We start from the raw sequence: 20,613 nt of genomic DNA, 5'->3' as shown, positions 1-20,613 counted from the left end.
TCCCTTGTTTCTCTTCACAGTGTTAGAGTTCTGGAGGTGCGTTACTCCCTTGTTTCTCTTCACAGTGTTAGAGTTCTGGAGGTGCGTTACTCCCTTGTTCCTCTTCACAGTGATAGATTTCTGGAGGTGCGTTACTCCCTTGTTTCTCTTCACAGTGTTAGAGTTCTGGAGGTGCGTTACTCCCTTGTTTCTCTTCACAGTGTTAGAGTTCTGGAGGTGCGTTACTCCCTTGTTTCTCTTCACAGTGTTAGAGTTCTGGAGGTGCGTTACTCCCTTGTTTCTCTTCACAGTGTTAGAGTTCTGGAGGTGCGTTACTCCCTTGTTTCTCTTCACAGTGTTAGAGCTCTGGAGGTGCGTTACTCCCTTGTTTCTCTTCACTGTGTTAGAGTTCTGGAGGTACGTTACTCCCTTGTTTCTCTTCACAGTGTTAGAGCTCTGGAGGTGCGTTACTCCCTTGTTTCTCTTCACTGTGTTAGAGTTCTGGAGGTGCGTTACTCCCTTGTTTCTCTTCACAGTGTTAGAGCTCTGGAGGTGCGTTACTCCCTTGTTTCTCTTCACTGTGTTAGAGTTCTGGAGGTGCGTAACTCCCTTGTTTCTCTTCACAGTGTTAGAGCTCTGGAGGTGCGTTACTCCCTTGTTCTTCTTCACAGTGTTAGAGTTCTGGAGGTGCGTTACTCCCTTGTTTCTCTTCACTGTGTTAGAGCTCTGGAGGTGCGTTACTCCCTTGTTTCTCTTCACAGTGTTAGAGCTCTGGAGGTGCGTTTCTCCCTTGTTTCTCTTCACTGTGTTAGAGTTCTGTAGGTGCGTTACTCCCTTGTTTCTCTTCACAGTGTTAGAGCTCTGGAGGTGCGTTACTCCCTTGTTCTTCTTCACAGTGTTAGAGCTCTGGAGGTGCGTTACTCCCTTGTTTCTCTTCACAGTGTTGGAGTTCTGGAGGTGCGTTACTCCCTTGTTTCTCTTCACAGTGTTAGAGTTCTGGAGGTGCGTTACTCCCTTGTTCTTCTTCACAGTGTTAGAGTTCTGGAGGTGCGTTACTCCCTTGTTTCTCTTCACAGTGTTAGAGCTCTGGAGGTGTGTTACTCCCTTGTTCTTCTTCACAGTGTTAGAGTTCTGGAGGTGCGTTACTCCCTTGTTTCTCTTCACAGTGTTAGAGTTCTGGAGGTGCGTTACTCCCTTGTTTCTCTTCACAGTGTTAGAGTTCTGGAGGTGCGTTACTCCCTTGTTTCTCTTCACAGTGTTAGAGTTCTGGAGGTGCGTTACTCCCTTGTTTCTCTTCACAGTGTTAGAGTTCTGGAGGTGCGTTACTCCCTTGTTTCTCTTCACAGTGTTAGAGTTCTGGAAGTGCGTTACTCCCTTGTTTCTCTTCACAGTGTTAGAGTTCTGGAGGTGTGTTACTCCCTTGTTTCTCTTCACTGTGTTAGAGTTCTGGAGGTGCGTTACTCCCTTGTTTCTCTTCACAGTGTTAGAGTTCTTTGGGTGTTTTCTTTTGTGTTTCTCTTTACAGCGTTGCTGCCTGTGACCTGGAATGGAAGCTATGGCCGCCAGACTCTCAGCTGGGTGAAGGGACATCACCCAGGGAATTCAAGACCACCTGTCCCCGGCGCACCAGCGTCTGCCTGCTTGCCAAGACCAGTGTGCACCCTGTGAGAAAGATGAGAGCATCAGAGCCCTCACGTCTCCTTCTCTTCCTCCCCCCCTCCTCGACCGAGGCACCTGGCACCGTATAGAAGTGTGGGAGTTGAGCAGGCAAATGAGCAATAAATATGCCTTTCAAATATATTTTTATCATGTTACGCTTGCTGTGTATTCAAGACAGATTAAATGTCCGGCTATGTAGCGGTGATATGCCTGTCCTCCCTGAGGCTTATAATAACAGTTGCCACAGGCTTGTCTCTGCTCTGCCCTGTCCTCTGTATCATTGTTGGTCTAAAACACACAGGTCTGTGCAGGCAAACTGGAGAGTTACTGGTGCTAACGCCTTCTGAAGGGGAGTCAGCATCACTGACAGAAGAACCATCTTTGGATTGTTAACTCTCCTCCAATGGCGTTGTTGTTCAACTTAAGGGGTTTGTATCTGCCTTTTCTTTCTTTGGGAAAGTTTTTTTGTCTTTTTGACCTTTACTATTTTTTCATTTTGTTCAAGGACATAAACACTGATATGGTCTCTTCTAACTTCTTCGAAGCTTTTTTGGCATCAAACTTTTTTTGTGTGTTGCAGGGCGGTGCCAACCATGAGCTCAAGTTGGGAACGTTAACAAAGATGGCAAGAGAATATCTGATTATTGGAGACAAGAGGTCCCCTAATGGCTTTTTTAATGTATTCATCCAGATTGAGGGAGTTTCTCTAGAGCTCAGTTAATGCTGCTGAAGAGGGTTCTGTCAGCAGAAGAAACTAATAACAAGCTGTTGTATGGACATAACTCTGGGATACATAGGGTGCCCTCTAGCTGTGACAGCTCCATTGTTGAACCACCGCCAGCGAATGCTTCTGTGGCAGCCAGAGTTCCGCAATGAGACCCCGCCAGAGCACCCCGGAACAGAGCACCCCACCATGGATTCCCGGGCACACTAGTACCAAAGGGAGGGGCACTTATAGCGTCACCAGGGCATAGGTCAGAGTGTGCCTAACTCCTTTCCGTTAAGAAGGAAGAGACCCAATATCGAACCAAAGAAATGCTAAATCAAATCACACCTTATGTTATGTTATGTTATGTTATGTTATAACGTTTTTGTATAGCGCACGGCTACTCGAAAAGAGTGTCCCGGCGCTTTCCACCAGCAGCTCAGGATAAAAATAACACAACACAGCAAATACAAGAAAAGATCTAAACAGAAAACGGTGAGAACAGCCTAAAGATTAAAAAGCCAGGTCTTCAGGCTCTTCCTGAACTGGAACAAATTGGCAGTGCTGCGAAGCGTGAGAGGGAGCGAATTCCACAGCTGGGGAGCTTTGCAGCTGAAAGAGCGCCCTCCCGCGCGAGCCTTCCTCACCCGCGGGACCACCGCTTTATAAAGGGATTCTGAACGCAATGAGCGGACTGGTCGATAGAAGGCGAGTCTCCGCCGCAGGTATCTGGCCCCTGATCCATGCAGGGCTTTGTGCATCAGGGTCAGGGATTTGAACTGGATCCGCTTCCGGATGGGCAGCCAGTGTAACGCCTGTAGCAGCCCGGAGGCTCGGGCTCGTCTGCGCAGGCCAAAAATGGCCCGGGCGGCCGAATTCTGTACCACCTGTAGGCGCTGGACTAGGTAATCAGGGAGGCCAAGAAAAAGGGCATTGGCGTAGTCTAGCCTTGAGCCAACGAGAGCCTGCACAGTAATCCGCCTGTGCTCCTCAGACAACAGGGGCAGGAATTTGCGAAGCATTTTCAAAATTCCATAGCAGGAGCCAGCCAGACCCAGAATGTGAGTTCTCAGCGACAGCTGGTTGTCTAGCTTGACACCCAGATTTTTTGCTACCAAGGAAGACTGTGCAGGAGGGCTCATATCAGACGGCCACCAATGCTGCCACTCCGGATCGGCTACGCAACCAAAGAATAGAACCTCGGACTTGCTTGAATTGGCCCTTAGACTGTTCCGTTGGAACCAGTCAAAGACCAGAGCAAGACAGTCCCGAATTCTCCCTCCGTCAAACTCCTGGTCTTTCCCGCATGTGAAGAGGAGTTGCGTGTCGTCGGCGTAGGAGACGATCTGGGCCCCATATGCTTCCACCAAGGCCGCCAAAGGGGACATAAAGATGTTAAACAACGTGGGGCTCAACACAGAACCCTGTGGAACCCCAACTCCCAGTGGTGGCATCTCGGCAGAGCTCTGGGAAACCCAGACCGTCTGGCGGCGGTCTTCAAGGAAAGATGTAAACCACCTGAGCGCCGTCCCCCTAAGGCCGATGTCATAAAGCCTCGCTAGGAGCGCCCTATGGGGGACGGTGTCGAAGGCCGCCGATAGATCTAACATGACCAACATGGCCCTCCCGCCGACATCCAGAGTCTCCCTGATGACCTCAGTAACTTCTAGCAAGGCCGTTTCCGTACTAAAATTAGGACGGAAACCGGATTGAGATGGGTGGAGCAGATTGCTAGCTTCCAGAAAGCTCGACAGGGCACCGTGGACGTGTTTTTCCGTGATCTTCGCGAGGGCCGGAAGAAGTGAAATTGGCCTATAATTGGCCAGAACCTCGGCGTCGAGACCAGGTTTCTTTAGGAGGGGGATCACCATCGCTCTTTTCCAAGAGCTAGGGACCCTCCCCTCCCTCAAGGAGGAATTGAGGATGGGATTTACCAGCGGGTTCACCACCGCCGCCATCCCAGCCAAGAATTTGGCGGGGCAGGGGTCAAGTGGCGAGCCAGATTTCAGATTGGCCAACAGCTGCCTGGACGCATCGCTGGATACAGCAGGTAAATCAGACAGCACCGCCGCAGGTGTATGCGGAAGTCCGCAGCCCGCCCCGGTGACGCCGCTTCCATCCTCCGGTCCTTCCACAAAGGAGGCCTGAATCGCCTTGATCTTATTAGTAAAGAAACCGGCAAGATCACATGCCCACGCATCCGAAGAGACTAGAGGGGGCGATTGGAAGCTAGGGGTCGTGAACTCCTTCACAATAGTGAAGATCTCCTTACAGGAGTTCGCCGAGGCCTCGATCCTCCTAGCCAAATAGTCCCTCTTAGCTCCCAAGATGTCCCGATGGTAGGCCTTCACCACCGCCTTATAGGCGAGTGTAGCCTCCCCATCATACAGAAGGCGACAGGCCCTCTCGGCCGCCTTGCATTGGCTGCGAGCCACACGAAGCGCCTCTGTAAACCACGGTGCAGATTGCCGTGCTGCCGTGGACCGGGGGGCTGCCTTGGGGGCCAGATCATCCAGCCTATCAATGAGCCATAGCTGCAAAGCCTCCGTGTCGCGTTCCAGATCGCCCGAAAGATGGCAAGGGTGACCCAGAAACGCCTGTTCCAGCATATCAGGTGTCACTCTGTACAGCGCTCTCGAGGCTGGTCTAGACAGGACAGATGTGCTGTTATCCAGCCGCGCACTCTCCAGCACCGAAAATCTGATCAACCTGTGATCAGTCCAGAGCACCGGCAGGGTGTCAACCTCCATAAGAGGGACAGACGAAAACACCTGATCCAGGGTGTGCCCCTTCTCATGTGTTGGTCCTGATACGAACGGTGTAAGACCCAGCGGAGATGTGATATCCAACAATTTGGCCGCATCCGGGTCATCCGCTGCGTCGAGGTGGAAGTTGAAATCACCAGCCACGACGCAATGCTGTGAGGTCAGCACCAACTCAGAGACAGCTGTCTGCAGATCTTCCAGGAAGGAACCCACAGGGCCTGGTGGTCTATAAACCAGCAGCACCTTCAGAGCCTGGCCCGGGGACAGTCTGAGCGTGAAGGCGAGCGACTCAGTGCTCCCAATGGGGTTCAGGGGAAGCACTGAGCAGGAAACGCTCTTTTTCACCACTACCGCCACTCCCCCACCTCTTCCCTTCCCTCTATCCTGCCGGAAGATATTGTACGCCGGAGGAATGGCTGAGAAGACATCCGGGTTGGAGGCCTCTCCCAACCAGGTTTCGGTCAGTAGCAGACATAGGGGATTTTCCCTAACAAGAAGGTCATAAATATGCAGGGCATGGCAACCTACCGACCTCGTATTCAGCAACAAGCAGAGATGCTGTACGCCAGCTGTTGCTGGACGAGGAACAATGGCACGGGTCCAGGAAGGCGTCCAGCCACAACCCGGGCAACGTCGTTTACCCTTAAATCGCCCCGGAAAAACGGAGCGGCAGGAGCTAGAGTGGCCCCGCATATCCCGCAGCATCGCAGAGGAGTAACAAATCATCACCGCCAGAATGTCGCCGGACCGGCGTCCCCCGCCGCCCCGACGCCTCCGGGACGCTGACGGGCGCAGACGGGCGCAGACGGGCAGGACTCCGGCACGACTCAGGCACAGCGAAGGCCGACCCGCTACGCGAACCCGCTACGCTCAGGGACTGGTTTAAATAGTGTCTCCAGGTGAGGGGCAAAGCACACCACCAGGACACTCAAGATGGCGCTCAAAGAGCGTCAATGCCCTTCCCAAAATGGCGGCCGTGCAACCAACTCGGTAAACCCCCGACCACCCCAGAACCGGACCCGCTCGAGCAGCGATGCTTGCCAATTAATATGCAGGTAAGTGGGGAGCCCAGGAAATGCCTCTAATAAAAGCAGGGTCAAGAGAACTAAAAAACGAACAGAAATACAAAACGGGATTTTAAAAAGCAAACAGCCTCACCACGCAGCGCAGTGAGCAATAATGATCTGCCAGCGCCTAAAAGCGGAAATCTTATCCAACCTTATCGGAATGATAAAAAAAAGTTTAAAGCTTGCTGCACAGTGTTCGATGTTCTTTTCATGTTGGTGGCCTATATGGAACAGCGCTGTGGAGACACAAGTGAAGAAGACACTGAAAAGCACAGGTTTCCTCTAACCCTACCTCTAGGGTGGAGAGGTCAGCGAACGGAACCTCAGAGAACTCAAAACCCTACCCAGAAATCCAGGGCAACCTATTTCTTTGGGAGTGGAAGAAAGAGACTGAGCGGGGTGGGAAGGCAGGTGGGGGTAGAAAGAGATAGAGTGCATTGGGAAAGGCAGGTGGGGTAGAATGGGGTGGGAATAAAAGATGAGGTAAAATGGGATGGGAAGGGCAGGTGGGGTGGTGAGGGCAGGTGGGGTAGAGTGGGGTGGGTAGGAATGATGGGGTAAAATGGGATGGGAAGGGCAGGTGGGGTAGAGCGGTGTGGTGAGGGCAGGTGGGGTAGAGCGGGGTGGTGAGGGCAGGTGGGGTAGAGTGGGGTAGTGAGGGCAGGTGGGGTAGAGCAGGGTGGTGAGGGCAGGTGGGGTAGAGCGGGGTGGGAAGGGAAGGTGGGGTAGAATGGGATGGGAAGGGCCGGTGGGGTAGAGCGGGGTGGTGAGAGCAGGTGGGGTAGAGCGGGGTGGGAAGGGAGGTGGGGTAGAATGGGATGGGAAGGGCAGGTGGGGTAGAGCGGGGTGGTGAGGGCAGGTGGGGTAGAGCGGGGTGGTGAGGGCAGGTGGGGTAGAGCGGGGTGGTGAGGGGAGGTGGGGTAGAGCGGGGTGGGAAGGGAGGTGGGGTAGAATGGGATGGGAAGGGCAGGTGGGGTAGAGCGGGGTGGTGAGGGGAGGTGGGGTAGAGCGGGGTGGTGAGGGCAGATGGGGTAGAGCGGGGTGGTGAGGGCAGGTGGGGTAGAGCGGGGTGGTGAGGGGAGGTGGGGTAGAGCGGGGTGGGAAGGGAGGTGGGGTAGAATGGGATGGGAAGGGCCGGTGGGGTAGAGCGGGGTGGTGAGAGCAGGTGGGGTAGAGCGGGGTGGGAAGGGAAGGTGGGGTAGAATGGGATGGGAAGGGCCGGTGGGGTAGAGCGGGGTGGTGAGAGCAGGTGGGGTAGAGCGGGGTGGGAAGGGAGGTGGGGTAGAATGGGATGGGAAGGGCAGGTGGGGTAGAGAGGGGTAGTGAGGGGAGGTGGGGTAGAGCGGGGTGGTGAGGGCAGATGGGGTAGAGCGGGGTGGTGAGGGGAGGTGGGGTAGAGCCGGTTGGTGAGGTGGGTGATGTTGTGTAGTTCCTATAAATACATAGGATCAGCGCGTTTGTTGGACAACATAAACTGAGGGATTGGTGTCTAGATTGATTCCGGACCCCCCCCTCCCACAGGATATGTCAGCCTATAGACCTATAGACCAGCTAGCTCACAGTGCCCCTATAAGCCCCCAAGCCCTACCAAGGAGTGAATCGTTTCTGGCAACCATTGAACATGACAACCCCTTCAGGGATCGTGGAAACAGTACAATACTTTTCGCTCAATCGTGCTCACTTAGTCTCAGAGAGATACACAGAAGAAACGTTGGGAATGTTTTCAATAAGCATTTATTGATCCAGCACCATTCTAGTATAAAACATGTTTGCTGCGACCATCAATAGACAGAAGCAAATGTATATGATTACAAGCACCAACATCGTGAATAGAAGGTAGAATTCTACCAAGGTGCTAAAACAGTGAATATATTCAGGCATATAAACATGACGGTAATCAAGCGTACTCTTACAATGCGGACCCTACTTAAGTGTACCTAAGTGCACCTAGCATGTATGTGGGTGTGAAGCCAAGAATCCCCTAGGAAAGAGGCAACCCCCTTACCTGATAGGAGAGAATGAAGGACCCCATCTTGGTCACAAGTTTGACACCCCACAAGGGATGCCAGGCCGCTGTGTGTTGAGGCCTCAGCGTGCAGGGACCTCCGAGTCAGTGTCAGCGTAGAAGCATCTCCTCTTCTTACCTAGTAAAGTTGTGGTTCTTCTATACCAGGAGGTAGTCAAAGGGTTCTACCTAAATCGATATGTTATGATTGCGAGTATGCAAATTAACCTAAATCAATAATTGCAATTATGCAAAATAGTCCTGCTGCCCGTGGATGAAGATAGCGATGACTTTTGTACAGAGTATGTCAATCCTATTATGTACGTAGTTAACTGGCTAAAAATGTAGAAGCATGAACGTCATAAGTAGTTTTATGTGCAGATCCTGCCGGGATTTGACTAATGATGAAAACAATGCAGAGGTGAGGGAAAGTAGAGCCGCCAAAGGAACAGAGGAAGACGAGAGCACTGAAGTAATGTCCATAAAGGGTCAGAGGCGACACCGACTGGAGAACAGAGGAGGAAAGAGTAACAAACCAGAGACAAGCAGATCAAACCCACAGAGGAGTATTATTACTAGTCGAACACTTGGGAAAGCGGAATGCTCGTACTGTGGGGGAGATATCTACTCACCTATAAGAACCCTGACACTTCGACTCTTCTCGGGGTCCGGACACTCCACCGGGCAGTGCTGGGGCCCTTCCTTGTCTCTTGATAAAGGAGCAGGCTTAGAATCTGCCATTACTGTAAAAAAAAAACAAATGAAATGAGACTCAAAAGCGCCTGAAAGATCCCCACAGAGGAAAGGGCAGACACAGAAGGACACAATGTCCACAGAATGTTATAAAGGGCCTTTCAGTGACATGGAGGGAATGAACGGGGGCGGGGGGGGGGGTAGGGAGGGAGTTAGGGGAGGGTGCATCACTTTGAAGACAGGCGGGTCTGACCTCCTTCCCAGTCAGGGAGGATCACAACTGAAAGTGAAGGAAAGTAACCTCTAAAGTGTCTGAAGCATGTACGTGCTTGACATGTTCACAAACCAGCAGAAATTAGATTAATGTTTCTGTCGGAAGCATGTATGTGCTAGACATGTTCACAGACCAGCAGAAATGACACTATTGTGTCTGAAGCATGTATGTGCTAGACATGTTCACAGACCAGCAGAAATGACACTATTGTGTTTGAAGTATGTATGTGCTAGACATGTTCACAGACCAGCAGAAATGACACTAATGTGTCTGAAGCATGTACGTGCTTGACATGTTCACAAACCAGCAGAAATTAGATTAATGTTTCGGTCGGAAGCATGTATGTGCTAGACATGTTCACAGACCAGCAGAAATGACACTATTGTGTCTGAAGCATGTATGTGCTAGACATGTTCACAGACCAGCAGATATGACACTATTGTGTTTGAGGAATGTATGTGCTAGACATGTTCACAGACCAGCAGAAATGACACTAATGTGTCTGAAGCATTTATGTGCTAGACATGTTCACAGACCAGCAGAAATGACACTAATGTGTCTGAAGCATGTATGTGCTAGACATGTTCACAGAACAGCACATATGACACTAATGTGTCTGAAGCATGCATGTGCTAGAAATGTTCACAGACCAGCAGAAATGACACTGTGTCTGAAACATGTATGTGCTAGACATGTTCACAGACCATCAGAAATAACACTAATGTGTCTGAAGCATGTATGTGCTAGACATGTTCACAGACCAACTGAAATGACACTAATGTGTCTGAAGCATGTATGTGCTAGACATGTTGACAGACCAGCACAAACTACACTGTATCTGAAGCTTGTATTTGATAGACATGTTCACAGACCAGCAGAAACTACACTGTGTCTGAAGCATGTATGTGCTAGACATGTTCACAGAACAGCAGAAATGACACTAATGTGTCTGAAGCATGTATGTGCTTGACATGTCCACAGACCAGCAGAAATGACACTAATGTGTATGAAGCATGTATATGCTAGACATGTTCACAGACCAGCAGAAATGACACTAATGTGTCTGAAGCATGCATGTGCTAGACATGTTCACAGACCAGCAGAAATAACACTAATGTGTCTGAAGCATGTATGTGCTAAACATGTTCACAGACCAACTGAAATGACACTGATGTGTCTGAAGCATGTATGTGCTAGACATGTTCACAGACCAGCACAAACTACACTGTATCTGAAGCTTGTATTTGCTAGACATGTTCACAGACCAGCAGAAACTACAGTGTGTCTGAAGCATGTATGTGCTAGACATGTTCACAGAACAGCAGAAATGACACTAATGTGTCTGAAACATGTATGTGCTTGACATGTTCACAGACCAGCAGAAATTACACTAATGTGTCTAAAGCATGTATGTGCTAGACATGTTCACAGACCAGCAGAAATGACACTAATGTGTCTGAAGCATGTACGTGCTTGACATGTTCACAGATCAGCAGAAATTACACTAATGTGTCTGAAGCTTGTATGTGCTAGACATATTCACAGACCAGCAGAAATGACACTAATGTGTCTGAAGCATGTATGTGCTAGACATGTTCACAGACCAGCAGAAATAACACTAATGTGTCTGAAGCATGTATGTGCTTCACATGTTCACAGACCAGCAGAAATGACACTAATGTGTCTGAAGCATGTACGTGCTTGACATGTTCATAGACCAGCAGAAATGACACTAATGTGTCTGAAGAGCGACTGTGATCCAAGGAAAAGGAGGGGTCAGCTGAGGGACGTGTGATGTTTCACACTTTGACTGCTAACAGCTTTTCGCCCTGTCTGATATTTCAGTGTCTTTGGGTTCACTCCTTCATAACTTTAATAAATATTACACACATCAAATACTCAAACTAGCTTGGGTGGATTTCTTCAGAGCCCACTTGGTGTGCCAAGGGCTAGTAGGCCGTGAGCACTGGGACGGGGGTCGTTTGCCTCTGATGCCCGGGGTCCTTCCTACTGTGGCTCTGAGGACTAGGCCAAGTGTACCCCCCCACCCAGTGGTAAGGATGATGATCAGGCTTCTCAAGCTCAGAACTCAACAATAACCCAGCAGTGCAATCATGGATTGTCCAACTCAGATCTTCACTTTGTCAGATACTACACACAAAATGCAGCAGCTGTGAGAGCTTAGTGGGTGCCATGGATTTCAGCCAGATCTCTTGACTGGGGGTGACTGGTTGAAAGGTTTCAGCGCTCTGTCCATCTTCTTGTTGTGTTTGTGCACACCCACTATACCCAGGGGTTGGAGTAATCTCTCTCCCATTAGCTTGGATCTGAGTTCTCTCACTGTAACTGCAGTTTACCTCTCTTAGTTCTTGCACTCGGTTCACCTACGAGTCCCCACAGGTTATGTTCTTCGGCAGCAGAGTCCATCAGTGCTTCTGGTCCACTCTCTTTCAGAAGAGACATGCCAGCTGCTGTGTCTGGTGGCTCAGTGGACTAATGTGTCCATTCCAGGGGCCTGTGTTCGACCTCATGGTCACAGGTTCAAATCCCGGCAGGTCCACTCAGCCTTTCATCCATCTGAGGTCGATAACATGAGTACTATTGAGATGGGTAACAATGAACATCTGTTATTCAGCGCCAAGAGACCTCTGGGTGAACGTGCGCTTTACAAATACACATGTTATGTTATGTTATGCAGCAGACAGCAATGGAGGTGCACAAACTCTGTGCTGGTGTCTGGGCTTTGGTGTCGTTGCAAGGGTCTGACTGGTTCTGGGCTTCAGATGAGGTGGGTCTGAAGGCCACTGTTTCTAGGGTCACGGGACGCTATGATGCAGCATTCTTAAGGTGGCGCAACTCCATCACGGGACACCTCTTCGATTCAACAGCATGGGTCACTCAGGCCTGGTCCACAGATGTTGAGGCACAGGCCGCTGGGCATAGGATGGAAATGCGGCATCACAGCTCGGTTTGTCGGGAGTGACCGGACTGATGATTCTAAGACCACACACATTGCTCCCCTAAGTCTCCCTGGGCAGACAGACTCTCAATGCTTTGAGGTCAAGCTGCTACTCGCTCTACCTGATCACTAACAACTTCTGCAAGATTGGCAAGCTCCTTCCCTCTCTCAGCAGGCAGGTTGGCTTCCAGGCGCTTGAGGACAGGGGAGCAGCATCTTACTTCCAAGTCAGACTACAGGTGTTGTGGACTCACCTCTTTGAGGCTGGGTGTCAGGCAGACAGGAGATCTACTAGCACAGCAATCCTTTGAGTACTCCGTGGTGCACTCCCTTCCGCGGTCAAAGAGAACTTGGAACTGTAATAATACGTGGATTAGTGGCTCCTACTTTTATACAGCTGAAGCCGTCTCTGTACTTTCAGAACTGATTTGGAGTGGTTCTTACTTCAGAAGTAGTGTAGTCTTGAGCCTGGAGTTCTCACAACAGGCACAATGGGGTGTAAGCTTTCTGCACTTGCCTTTCATAATCTTCACACACGTCACCAGGGAACTGACAAAATAGTATGCTTCACATAAAGGACTCTTCACACTCTGTACAGAGACCCTTCACCCCATCTACCAAATGGCAGTGCACAGGAAGACTAACAAGCAGCACCTCGCAGCAGAAGGATCTGACTAAATTCTTAAAAGAGCCCCATCTCCTCTCTCCCCACAGGGATCTCCTCTGCCCAGCTTTAGGAACCTCAGCAATACACTTTGGCTGTGTATGAATATGACCTCACTTCCCTCCTGTGTACATGAGCGGGCCATGGGGTTCCAAAATGACAGACACAGGGCTCCATCATTCTCGTTTATTGAGACACACTATGCATGTTCCTCACATGTCACATACACATACACGCACATTGGACACTTGGGATGTTAGAGCAAGGTCTGGTAGGGTTGCACTGGGAACAAAAATCAGCACTGATGATAACGCTCACGCCAGCCATTTTCATCCACCCATTTCCTGTCTCGCCCGTCTGTCTTCTCTGTTTTTTCTCTCTCGGATCTTTCGCCATTCTCTTTATTTCCCTTCTCTCTCTTTGCTGCTATGCCTCCCACTGTGGCTGCTGAAATAAGTGACAAAGACACCAGCAGCGGATGTGGGCCTTACACTCTGGACTCCGAGATCTCCAGCCTGCCAGGGAAATTGCAGATGAGATAAATAGTCAGTCCGTCACTATGGCCTGGGTTAACGTACAAAAGACGAACTTCACACGAATGAGCTGGTAGGCAACCACTCCGGTGACACATATAAAAAGGTATGGTCACAACTACTGATTCACAAAACATGGTACATGGCCCCAATCAATCTACACGCTACACCCATGACACGGACGGTGTCCATTGTCCGAAAACTGAGGTTACACTTCATGTGCCCCTTCAGCTCACAGGTCCAGGACTGTGCAAGTCCTTGTGCCAGTTCCCCCTGTGACAGTTCTTCCATCCAGCTTGCCCACAGTCCGCTACGCTCTGATGCATTGTCTACCTGCTGCCCTAATTTGCGCCTCCTCTGCTCATTTCCTGCTCTGGTTTATCTCCTCTGCTCCTTTCCTGCTCTGTTGTGCCTCCTCTACTCTTTTCCTGCTCTGTTGTGCATCCTCTGCTCCTTTCCTGCTCTTTTGCACCTCCTCTGCTCGTTTCCTGCTCTGTTGCACCTCCTCTGCTCGTTTCCTGCTTTGTTTTGCCTCCTCTGCTCGTTTCCTGCTCTGTTGCACCTCCTCTGCTCGTTTCCTACTCTGTTTTGCCTCCTCTGCTCATTTCCTGCTCTGTTGCACCTCCCCTGCTCGTTTCCTGCTCTGTTTTGCCTCCTATGCTCGTTTCCTGCTCTGTTTTGCCTCTTCTGCTTGTTTTTCTGCTCTGTTGCACCTCCTCTGCTCGTTTCCTGCTCTGTTTTGCCTCCTCTGCTCGTTTCCTGCTCTATTTTGCCTCCTCTGCTCGTTTCCTGCTGAAGACAGGCAGGTCTGATTCTCCTTCCCAGTCAGGAAAGATCAGAGCTGAAAGGGAAGGAAAGTAACCTCTAATGTGTCTGAAAAATGTATGTGCTTGACATGTTAACAGACCAGCATAAATTACACTAATGTGTTTGAAGCATGTATGTGCTTGACATGTTCATACACCAGCAGAAATTACACTAACTAATTCTGCACTTATTTTTGGAACACTATGTGTATAAATAATTGTTGACTGTTGTAAAATAAAATCTTAATGATGGTATGGAAATCTATGGTGTAGAGCCGTTTCTCCTTCGGACATCCTCCTTTAACCCTAGAATTGTTATTAATTAACTTAGATTGTATTGATTATTAATCATACATTTGTTGTGCCACTGGAACCGTTGTTTCCGATATAAACGATATACCCTGGTTCCCTAGTGGGTAGGGTTTCCTTGTTCTGCTTTGTGACTAATGTGTCTGAAGCATGTATGTGCTTGACATGTTCAGAGACCAGCAGAAATTACACTAATGTGTCTGAAGCATCACTGGTGCAACAAGAGTCAAGCTGGTAGCCTGACCTTTGACCAATCCGAGAAAAAAAAGGTGTTTTTTTCCCTGGGCCCCTCCCCCAAACGAAAACACATTGACCTGAAGCCTAAGTGTATTCTGAGTCATAAAAAGTTTATTAGATGAAAAAATATTGTACGGGCACTTTTTTGCACAAAAAGTCACTTTTTGGCACTTTTTTGAGAGAAATAAAATAGTTCGCAGATTTTTTTTAAATCGACCGAATTAAAAAAAAATGCTCTTGTTGGATGGCTTTGGACATAAGGCCGCATAAACAAAAGGAATTTTTCAAATATCTGTTTTTCTCACTTTTTTATTGCTGTTTGAAATTTCTGACTTGACTTTTTGCATCATTGGTGATGCATGTGTTTAACATTGAGCTTTGGAAAAATGAAAAAAAATAGACTTTGGGGATTGTTTACTAGGGCAAGTGATACATCAAATTAAGACTCATATTAAACTGAACCTCAAGCTGAAAAAAAAAAAAAATAGCATTTACGATCACTTTTTATAAGCGACTTTAACAATTGTTTTTTTAGCTATATTAAAAAACAAGGTAACGCCGTAAATTTTAGAAAAGAGATTTTTTCAAAGTAAAACATAGGTGTGACCTGCCTTCACATTAGGCTTCATAAACAAAAGAAAAAACATCTCTATGTGTTATATTCACTTTTTAATAACACATTTTCGTTTTAGGCACAAGCAAAAAGCAGCATTGGTGATGCATGTGTTTTTCAATGGGGTTTTTTAAAGTCTACCAAAATACGGTTTACCAATACATTTTCATTATTTTCTCTTTGGTATCTCATTATGCACATGTTAATAAACAGGTTCATGCATTATTAGCTAAATAGCATAAAAACACACTGAATTATTAACAATAATCTTTGAGATTTGGGTGACCAGATGGCCGGAAATCGAAAATCGCCTCGTATGGATTCAACTTCCATTTCGTGCACTTTCTATGTGGGCCACATGCATAAGAATTGGTACAATAATGCATACAAATCTTAGCTAGAATCTGCAATTGAAATTAAGTCTTTAACTTATATGCTTCAAGAATTATAGGGCCCATTCTGCTATGTATAATATCCTATCCATTTCAATGGGACGACCAGATGGCCGCAAATTGAAAATCGCGTCGTATGGATTCATATTGCGTTGTATGTACCTTACGTGTAAGCCACATGCATTTAAAATGACACAATGTAGTAGGGTATGCTATAGAATGTGTTGCAGTTGGAAATCAAGCTCTATCTAGTATGGATCATGACTGATGACACAATATACGTGACTCATTTTGCAAAAAATGGAGGCAAATTTTATAAAACATGCGTTTAATCACTGAATGATTCTCACCACTTCTAAGCATGGCACAGGCATGACAATGACCACAGGGCAGTGGCATGATGGTAACTGTATGCTGCACTCAGAATTATGGATCCAGATTGTATGGTTTTAGAATTATGGGCCACAACGTAAGGCATATTTTTTCACACATGTGAAGTTATTGAAAAACATCATACATTCAACTTCACATTTTGTAGCCAAAAGCATAAAGTGTTCTTCAACACACATGAAAGTGAAAAATAAAAACTTTTCCTGAAGATTACACTTGATTTGTACCTTGTCCCTATAAGCCACAAATATGAGAGTTACCACTATAAAGTGTACATGTCTTAGCTACATACTGTGATTGAAATTAGGTCAGTACCTCATATGGTTCAAGATTTATAGTGCACCACATACCTTGTAATATATCCTATCCATTTCAATGGGTGACCAGATGGCCGCAAATTAAAAATCGCCTCGTATGGATTCAAATTGCTTTGTATGCACCTTGTGTGTGAGCCACATGCATATAAAATGGCACACTGTAGTAGGCTATGTTATAGAATGTGTTGCAGTTGGAAATCAAGCTCTATCTAATATGGATCTTGACTGATGACATAACATGCGTGACACATTTGGCAAAAGCTGGAGGAATTTTTTTAAAAATATGTGTTTAATCGCTGAAAGATTCACACCACTTTGAAGCTTTCCACATGCATGAAAATGAACACAGGACAGTGGCATCATGTTAGCTTAATGCTGCACTTCCAATTATGGATCCAGTTTGTATGGTTTTAGAAGTATGGGACAAAATGTAAGGCATACTTTTTCGTACATGCGACGGTTTTGAAAAACGTCATACATTCAACCTCAAATTTTGACAACTTTACAATACGCCACACACATAATAATTCACATGGGTAAGATGCACATCACTAGGAACAAAGCGCTGTTTAAATTATGTCTCTATAATGTACAGACTATGAATTATAGCCAAAAGTATAAAGTGTTCTACAACACACATGAAAGTGAAAAATAAAAACTTACCTGAAGGTTACACTTGATTTGTACCTTGTCCCTATAAGCCACAACCATGAGAGTTACCACTATGAATTGTAAATGTCTTAGCTACATACTGCAATTGAAATTAAGTCAGTACATCATATGCTTCAAGAAATAGAGTGCACTACATCCTCTGTAGTATATCCTATCCATTTCAAAGGGTGACCAGATGGCCGCAAATTAAAAATTGCCTCGTATGGATTCAAATTGCTTTGTATGACTGTTTTCAGGTCCCTGTAGCCACCAGGACCCCATAATATATCTCAGATGATATAACAAGAGTGGCTAGGGCTCATTTCCAGCCTCCAGGTACATGTCTGACTCCTATTTGTGACATTTCGAGGTGTTTGGGATCAAACTCATTTTTCCCAATATAGGCCATAGAGCTCAGAGTCACATCACATTGAGCTCAGAGTCACATCAAATTTCTAGTTCAGGACCTAAGGACCCCTTAGTATACCTCAGATGACATACCAGGAGTGTCTAAGACCCATTTCTGGCCTCCAGGGATGACTTTTTGAAGTTTTGGGGTTTAAGGGGGCATAGTCACTTCTTCCATCCAGGCTACGTTGCTCAAAATCGGGTACAATGTCAGGTTTTTCCATGGCTGGAAGCTGAAAAAAAACCTTCAGATAATAGCAAAGGTAGATAGATGAAATGAAAGCATCAGATCTGAGCTTTCTAACAAGTATATTTAGGTCCTGGGTACTCACAAAGTGACTGTGATATCCATTCTGAGCTATTTGGAAAATTAGCAAATCTTGTCAAAAAAACTTTTTTTGACAATTTTTGCTAATTTTCGGTATCAACCCTCATGACTGTTTTCAGGTCCCTGTAGCCACCAGGACCCCATAATATATCTCAGATTATATAACAAGAGTGGCTAGGGCTCATTTCCAGCCTCCAGGTACATGTCTGACTCCTATTTGTGACATTTTGAGGTGTTTGGTGTCAAATTCATTTTTTTCCATTATAGCTCCTAGATATCAGAGTCACATCAGATTTCTAGTTCTGGACCCAAGAAGACCATAGTATACCTCAGATGACATACCAAGAGTGTCTAAGACCCATTTCTGGCCTCCAGGGGTGACTTTTTGAAGTTTTTGGGTTTAAGGGGGCAAAGTGACTTTTTCCACCCAGCCCAATGTTCTCAAAATCGGGTACGATATCAGGTGTTTCCCTTGGCTGGTAGCGGAAAAAAAACTTTATATAATATCAAAGTTATATATATCACATGAAAGCATCAGAGCTGACCTTTCTAACAAGTGTATTCATATCTTGCACACTCAAACAGTGTCTCTGATATCCATTCTGAGCTATTTGGAAAATTAGCAAATCTTGTCAAAAAAAATTTTTGGACGATTTTTGCTAATTTTCAGTATCAACCCACCTGACTGTTTTTGGGTCCCTGTGGCCACCAGGACCCTATATTATATCTCAGGTGATATAGCAAGAGTGTCTAGGGCTCATTTCCAGCCTCCAGGTACATGTCTGAGTCCTATTTCAGACATTTTGAGGTGTTTGGTGTCAAATTCATTTTTTCCATTATAGGCCCTAGATATCAGAGTCACATCACATTTCTAGTTCTGGACCCAAGAACACCATAGTATACCTCAGATGACATACCAAGAGTGTCTAAGACCCATTTCTGGCCTCCAGGGGTGACTTTTTGAAGTTTTTGGGTTTAAGGGGGCAAAGTCACTTTTTCCACCCGAGGTCGTGGAACTCGGAGCTGTGTAAAAGTTTAGCTTGAGTGCCCTCCCCATGGAGGTCAAAAATGTTATTGCATCAAAATCATTTAAACACTATATAGGTGTAATTGTAGTGCCCTGAATGCTATATGGCTGCATTTGCACCGTTCTAGGTATTTACAAAATGAATTTCTAACACTTTTGAAGTCTCCATGAAGTGAAAAATGACTAAGTCCAAAAACTTCACTGGTGCATCAAAGTGGTCAAAAAAGGTCAACATTGGGTTAAAATTAACAAAACTGCTGCAGTGGTCCAATAGCAGGCTAAAGACATAATGAATGACACAGAATGAACAGTTTTACTAAACACTTTGAAAATTCGATTTTCAATTTCAGGGGGACAAGGTCATGGAAGTCATGGAACTCCGAGCTGGGTAAAAGTTCAGCTTAAGGGCCCTCCCCATGGAGGTCAAAAATGTTATTACATCAAAATCTTTTAAAAACTATATAGGTGTAATTGCAGTGTCCTGAATGCTATGTAACTGCATTTGCACTGTTCTGTGTGCCTCCAAAATGAATTTCTAACACTTTTGAAGTCTCCATGAAGTGAAAAATGACGAAGTACAAAGACATCATTGGTGCATGAAAGTGTTTAAAAACGGTCACAAATGCATAAAAATGAAAAAAACAAAGTGCTACACTGGCCCAATAGCAAGCTAAACACACAATGAATGACCCAGAATGAATATATTTACAAATTACTTGGAAAATGCTATTTTAAATTTCAGGGGGACGAGGTCACAGAAGTCATGGAACTCCGAGCGGGGTAAAAGTTCAAACTTTCCACCCCTCATGAAGGGTCAAAATTTTTAATTCATCAAAATCATTTAAAAACTATATAGGTGTGATTGGAGTGTCCTGATTGCTATATAGGTGCATTTGCACTGTCCTGTGTGCCTCCAAAGTGACTTTCTAACACTTTTGAAGTCTCCATGAAGCAAAAAGTGACTACGTCCAAAGACCATTTGGAGCATCAAAGTGTTCAAAAACGGTCAAAAATGCATAAAAACGAAAAAAAAACAAGTGCTACAGTGGCCCAATAGCATGCTAAACACACAATGAATGACACAGAATGAATAGTTGTACACATTACTTTGAAAATGCAATTTTAAATTTCAGGGGGACAAGGTCACGAAAGTCATGGAACTCCGAGCGGGGTAAAAGTTCAACCTTTCCCCCCTTATGGAGGTCAAAATTTTAATACATCAAAATCATTTAAAAACTATATAGGTGTGATGGCAGTGTCTTGGATACATCCCACATGAATTTTAAACACATTAGGAGCATCTCTGATCAAAATAACCATAAAAATCCCAAAGCTGCATCAGTGCTTCAAAGTGCTCCAAAACGGTCAAAAATGGACGAAAATGAAAAATATTCTCCATATCTGAGTTTTTATAACATTCCTTAGATAATGTATATCTTGAATTAGTTTTAAATCCTTTTATTAAAAAGTTTCTTTTCTATGCTGCACTGGTGCAACGCCTCAAGTCTGAGAAGCTGCACCAGTGCAGCCGAAGCAGCACTGGTGCAGCCGAAGCAGCACTGGTGCAACAAGAGTCAAGCTGGTAGCCTGACCTTTGACCAATCCGAGAAAAAAAAAGGTGTTTTTTTCCCTGGGCCCCTCCCCCAAACGAAAACACATTGACCTGAAGCCTAAGTGTATTCTGAGTCATAAAAAGTTTATTAGATGAAAAAATATTGTACGGGCACTTTTTTGCACAAAAAGTCACTTTTTGGCACTTTTTTGAGAGAAATAAAATAGTTCGCAGATTTTTTTTAAATCGACCGAATTAAAAAAAAATGCTCTTGTTGGA

At 46.3% G+C, this 20,613-nt stretch overlaps 1 pseudogene; it reads right to left on the bottom strand.

Annotated features, from left to right (window-relative positions):
• Positions 1–20,613, bottom strand: part of LOC144805429 (uncharacterized) — a 74,572-nt pseudogene that overhangs the window by 16,319 nt on the left and 37,640 nt on the right.

Source organism: Lissotriton helveticus (assembly GCF_964261635.1).
Source record: "Lissotriton helveticus chromosome 1_1 unlocalized genomic scaffold, aLisHel1.1 SUPER_1_unloc_1, whole genome shotgun sequence".
NCBI classification, from domain to species: domain Eukaryota; kingdom Metazoa; phylum Chordata; class Amphibia; order Caudata; family Salamandridae; genus Lissotriton; species Lissotriton helveticus.
Note: the sequence above shows the minus strand (reverse complement) of the source record. Positions and strands in the feature narration are given on the sequence as shown.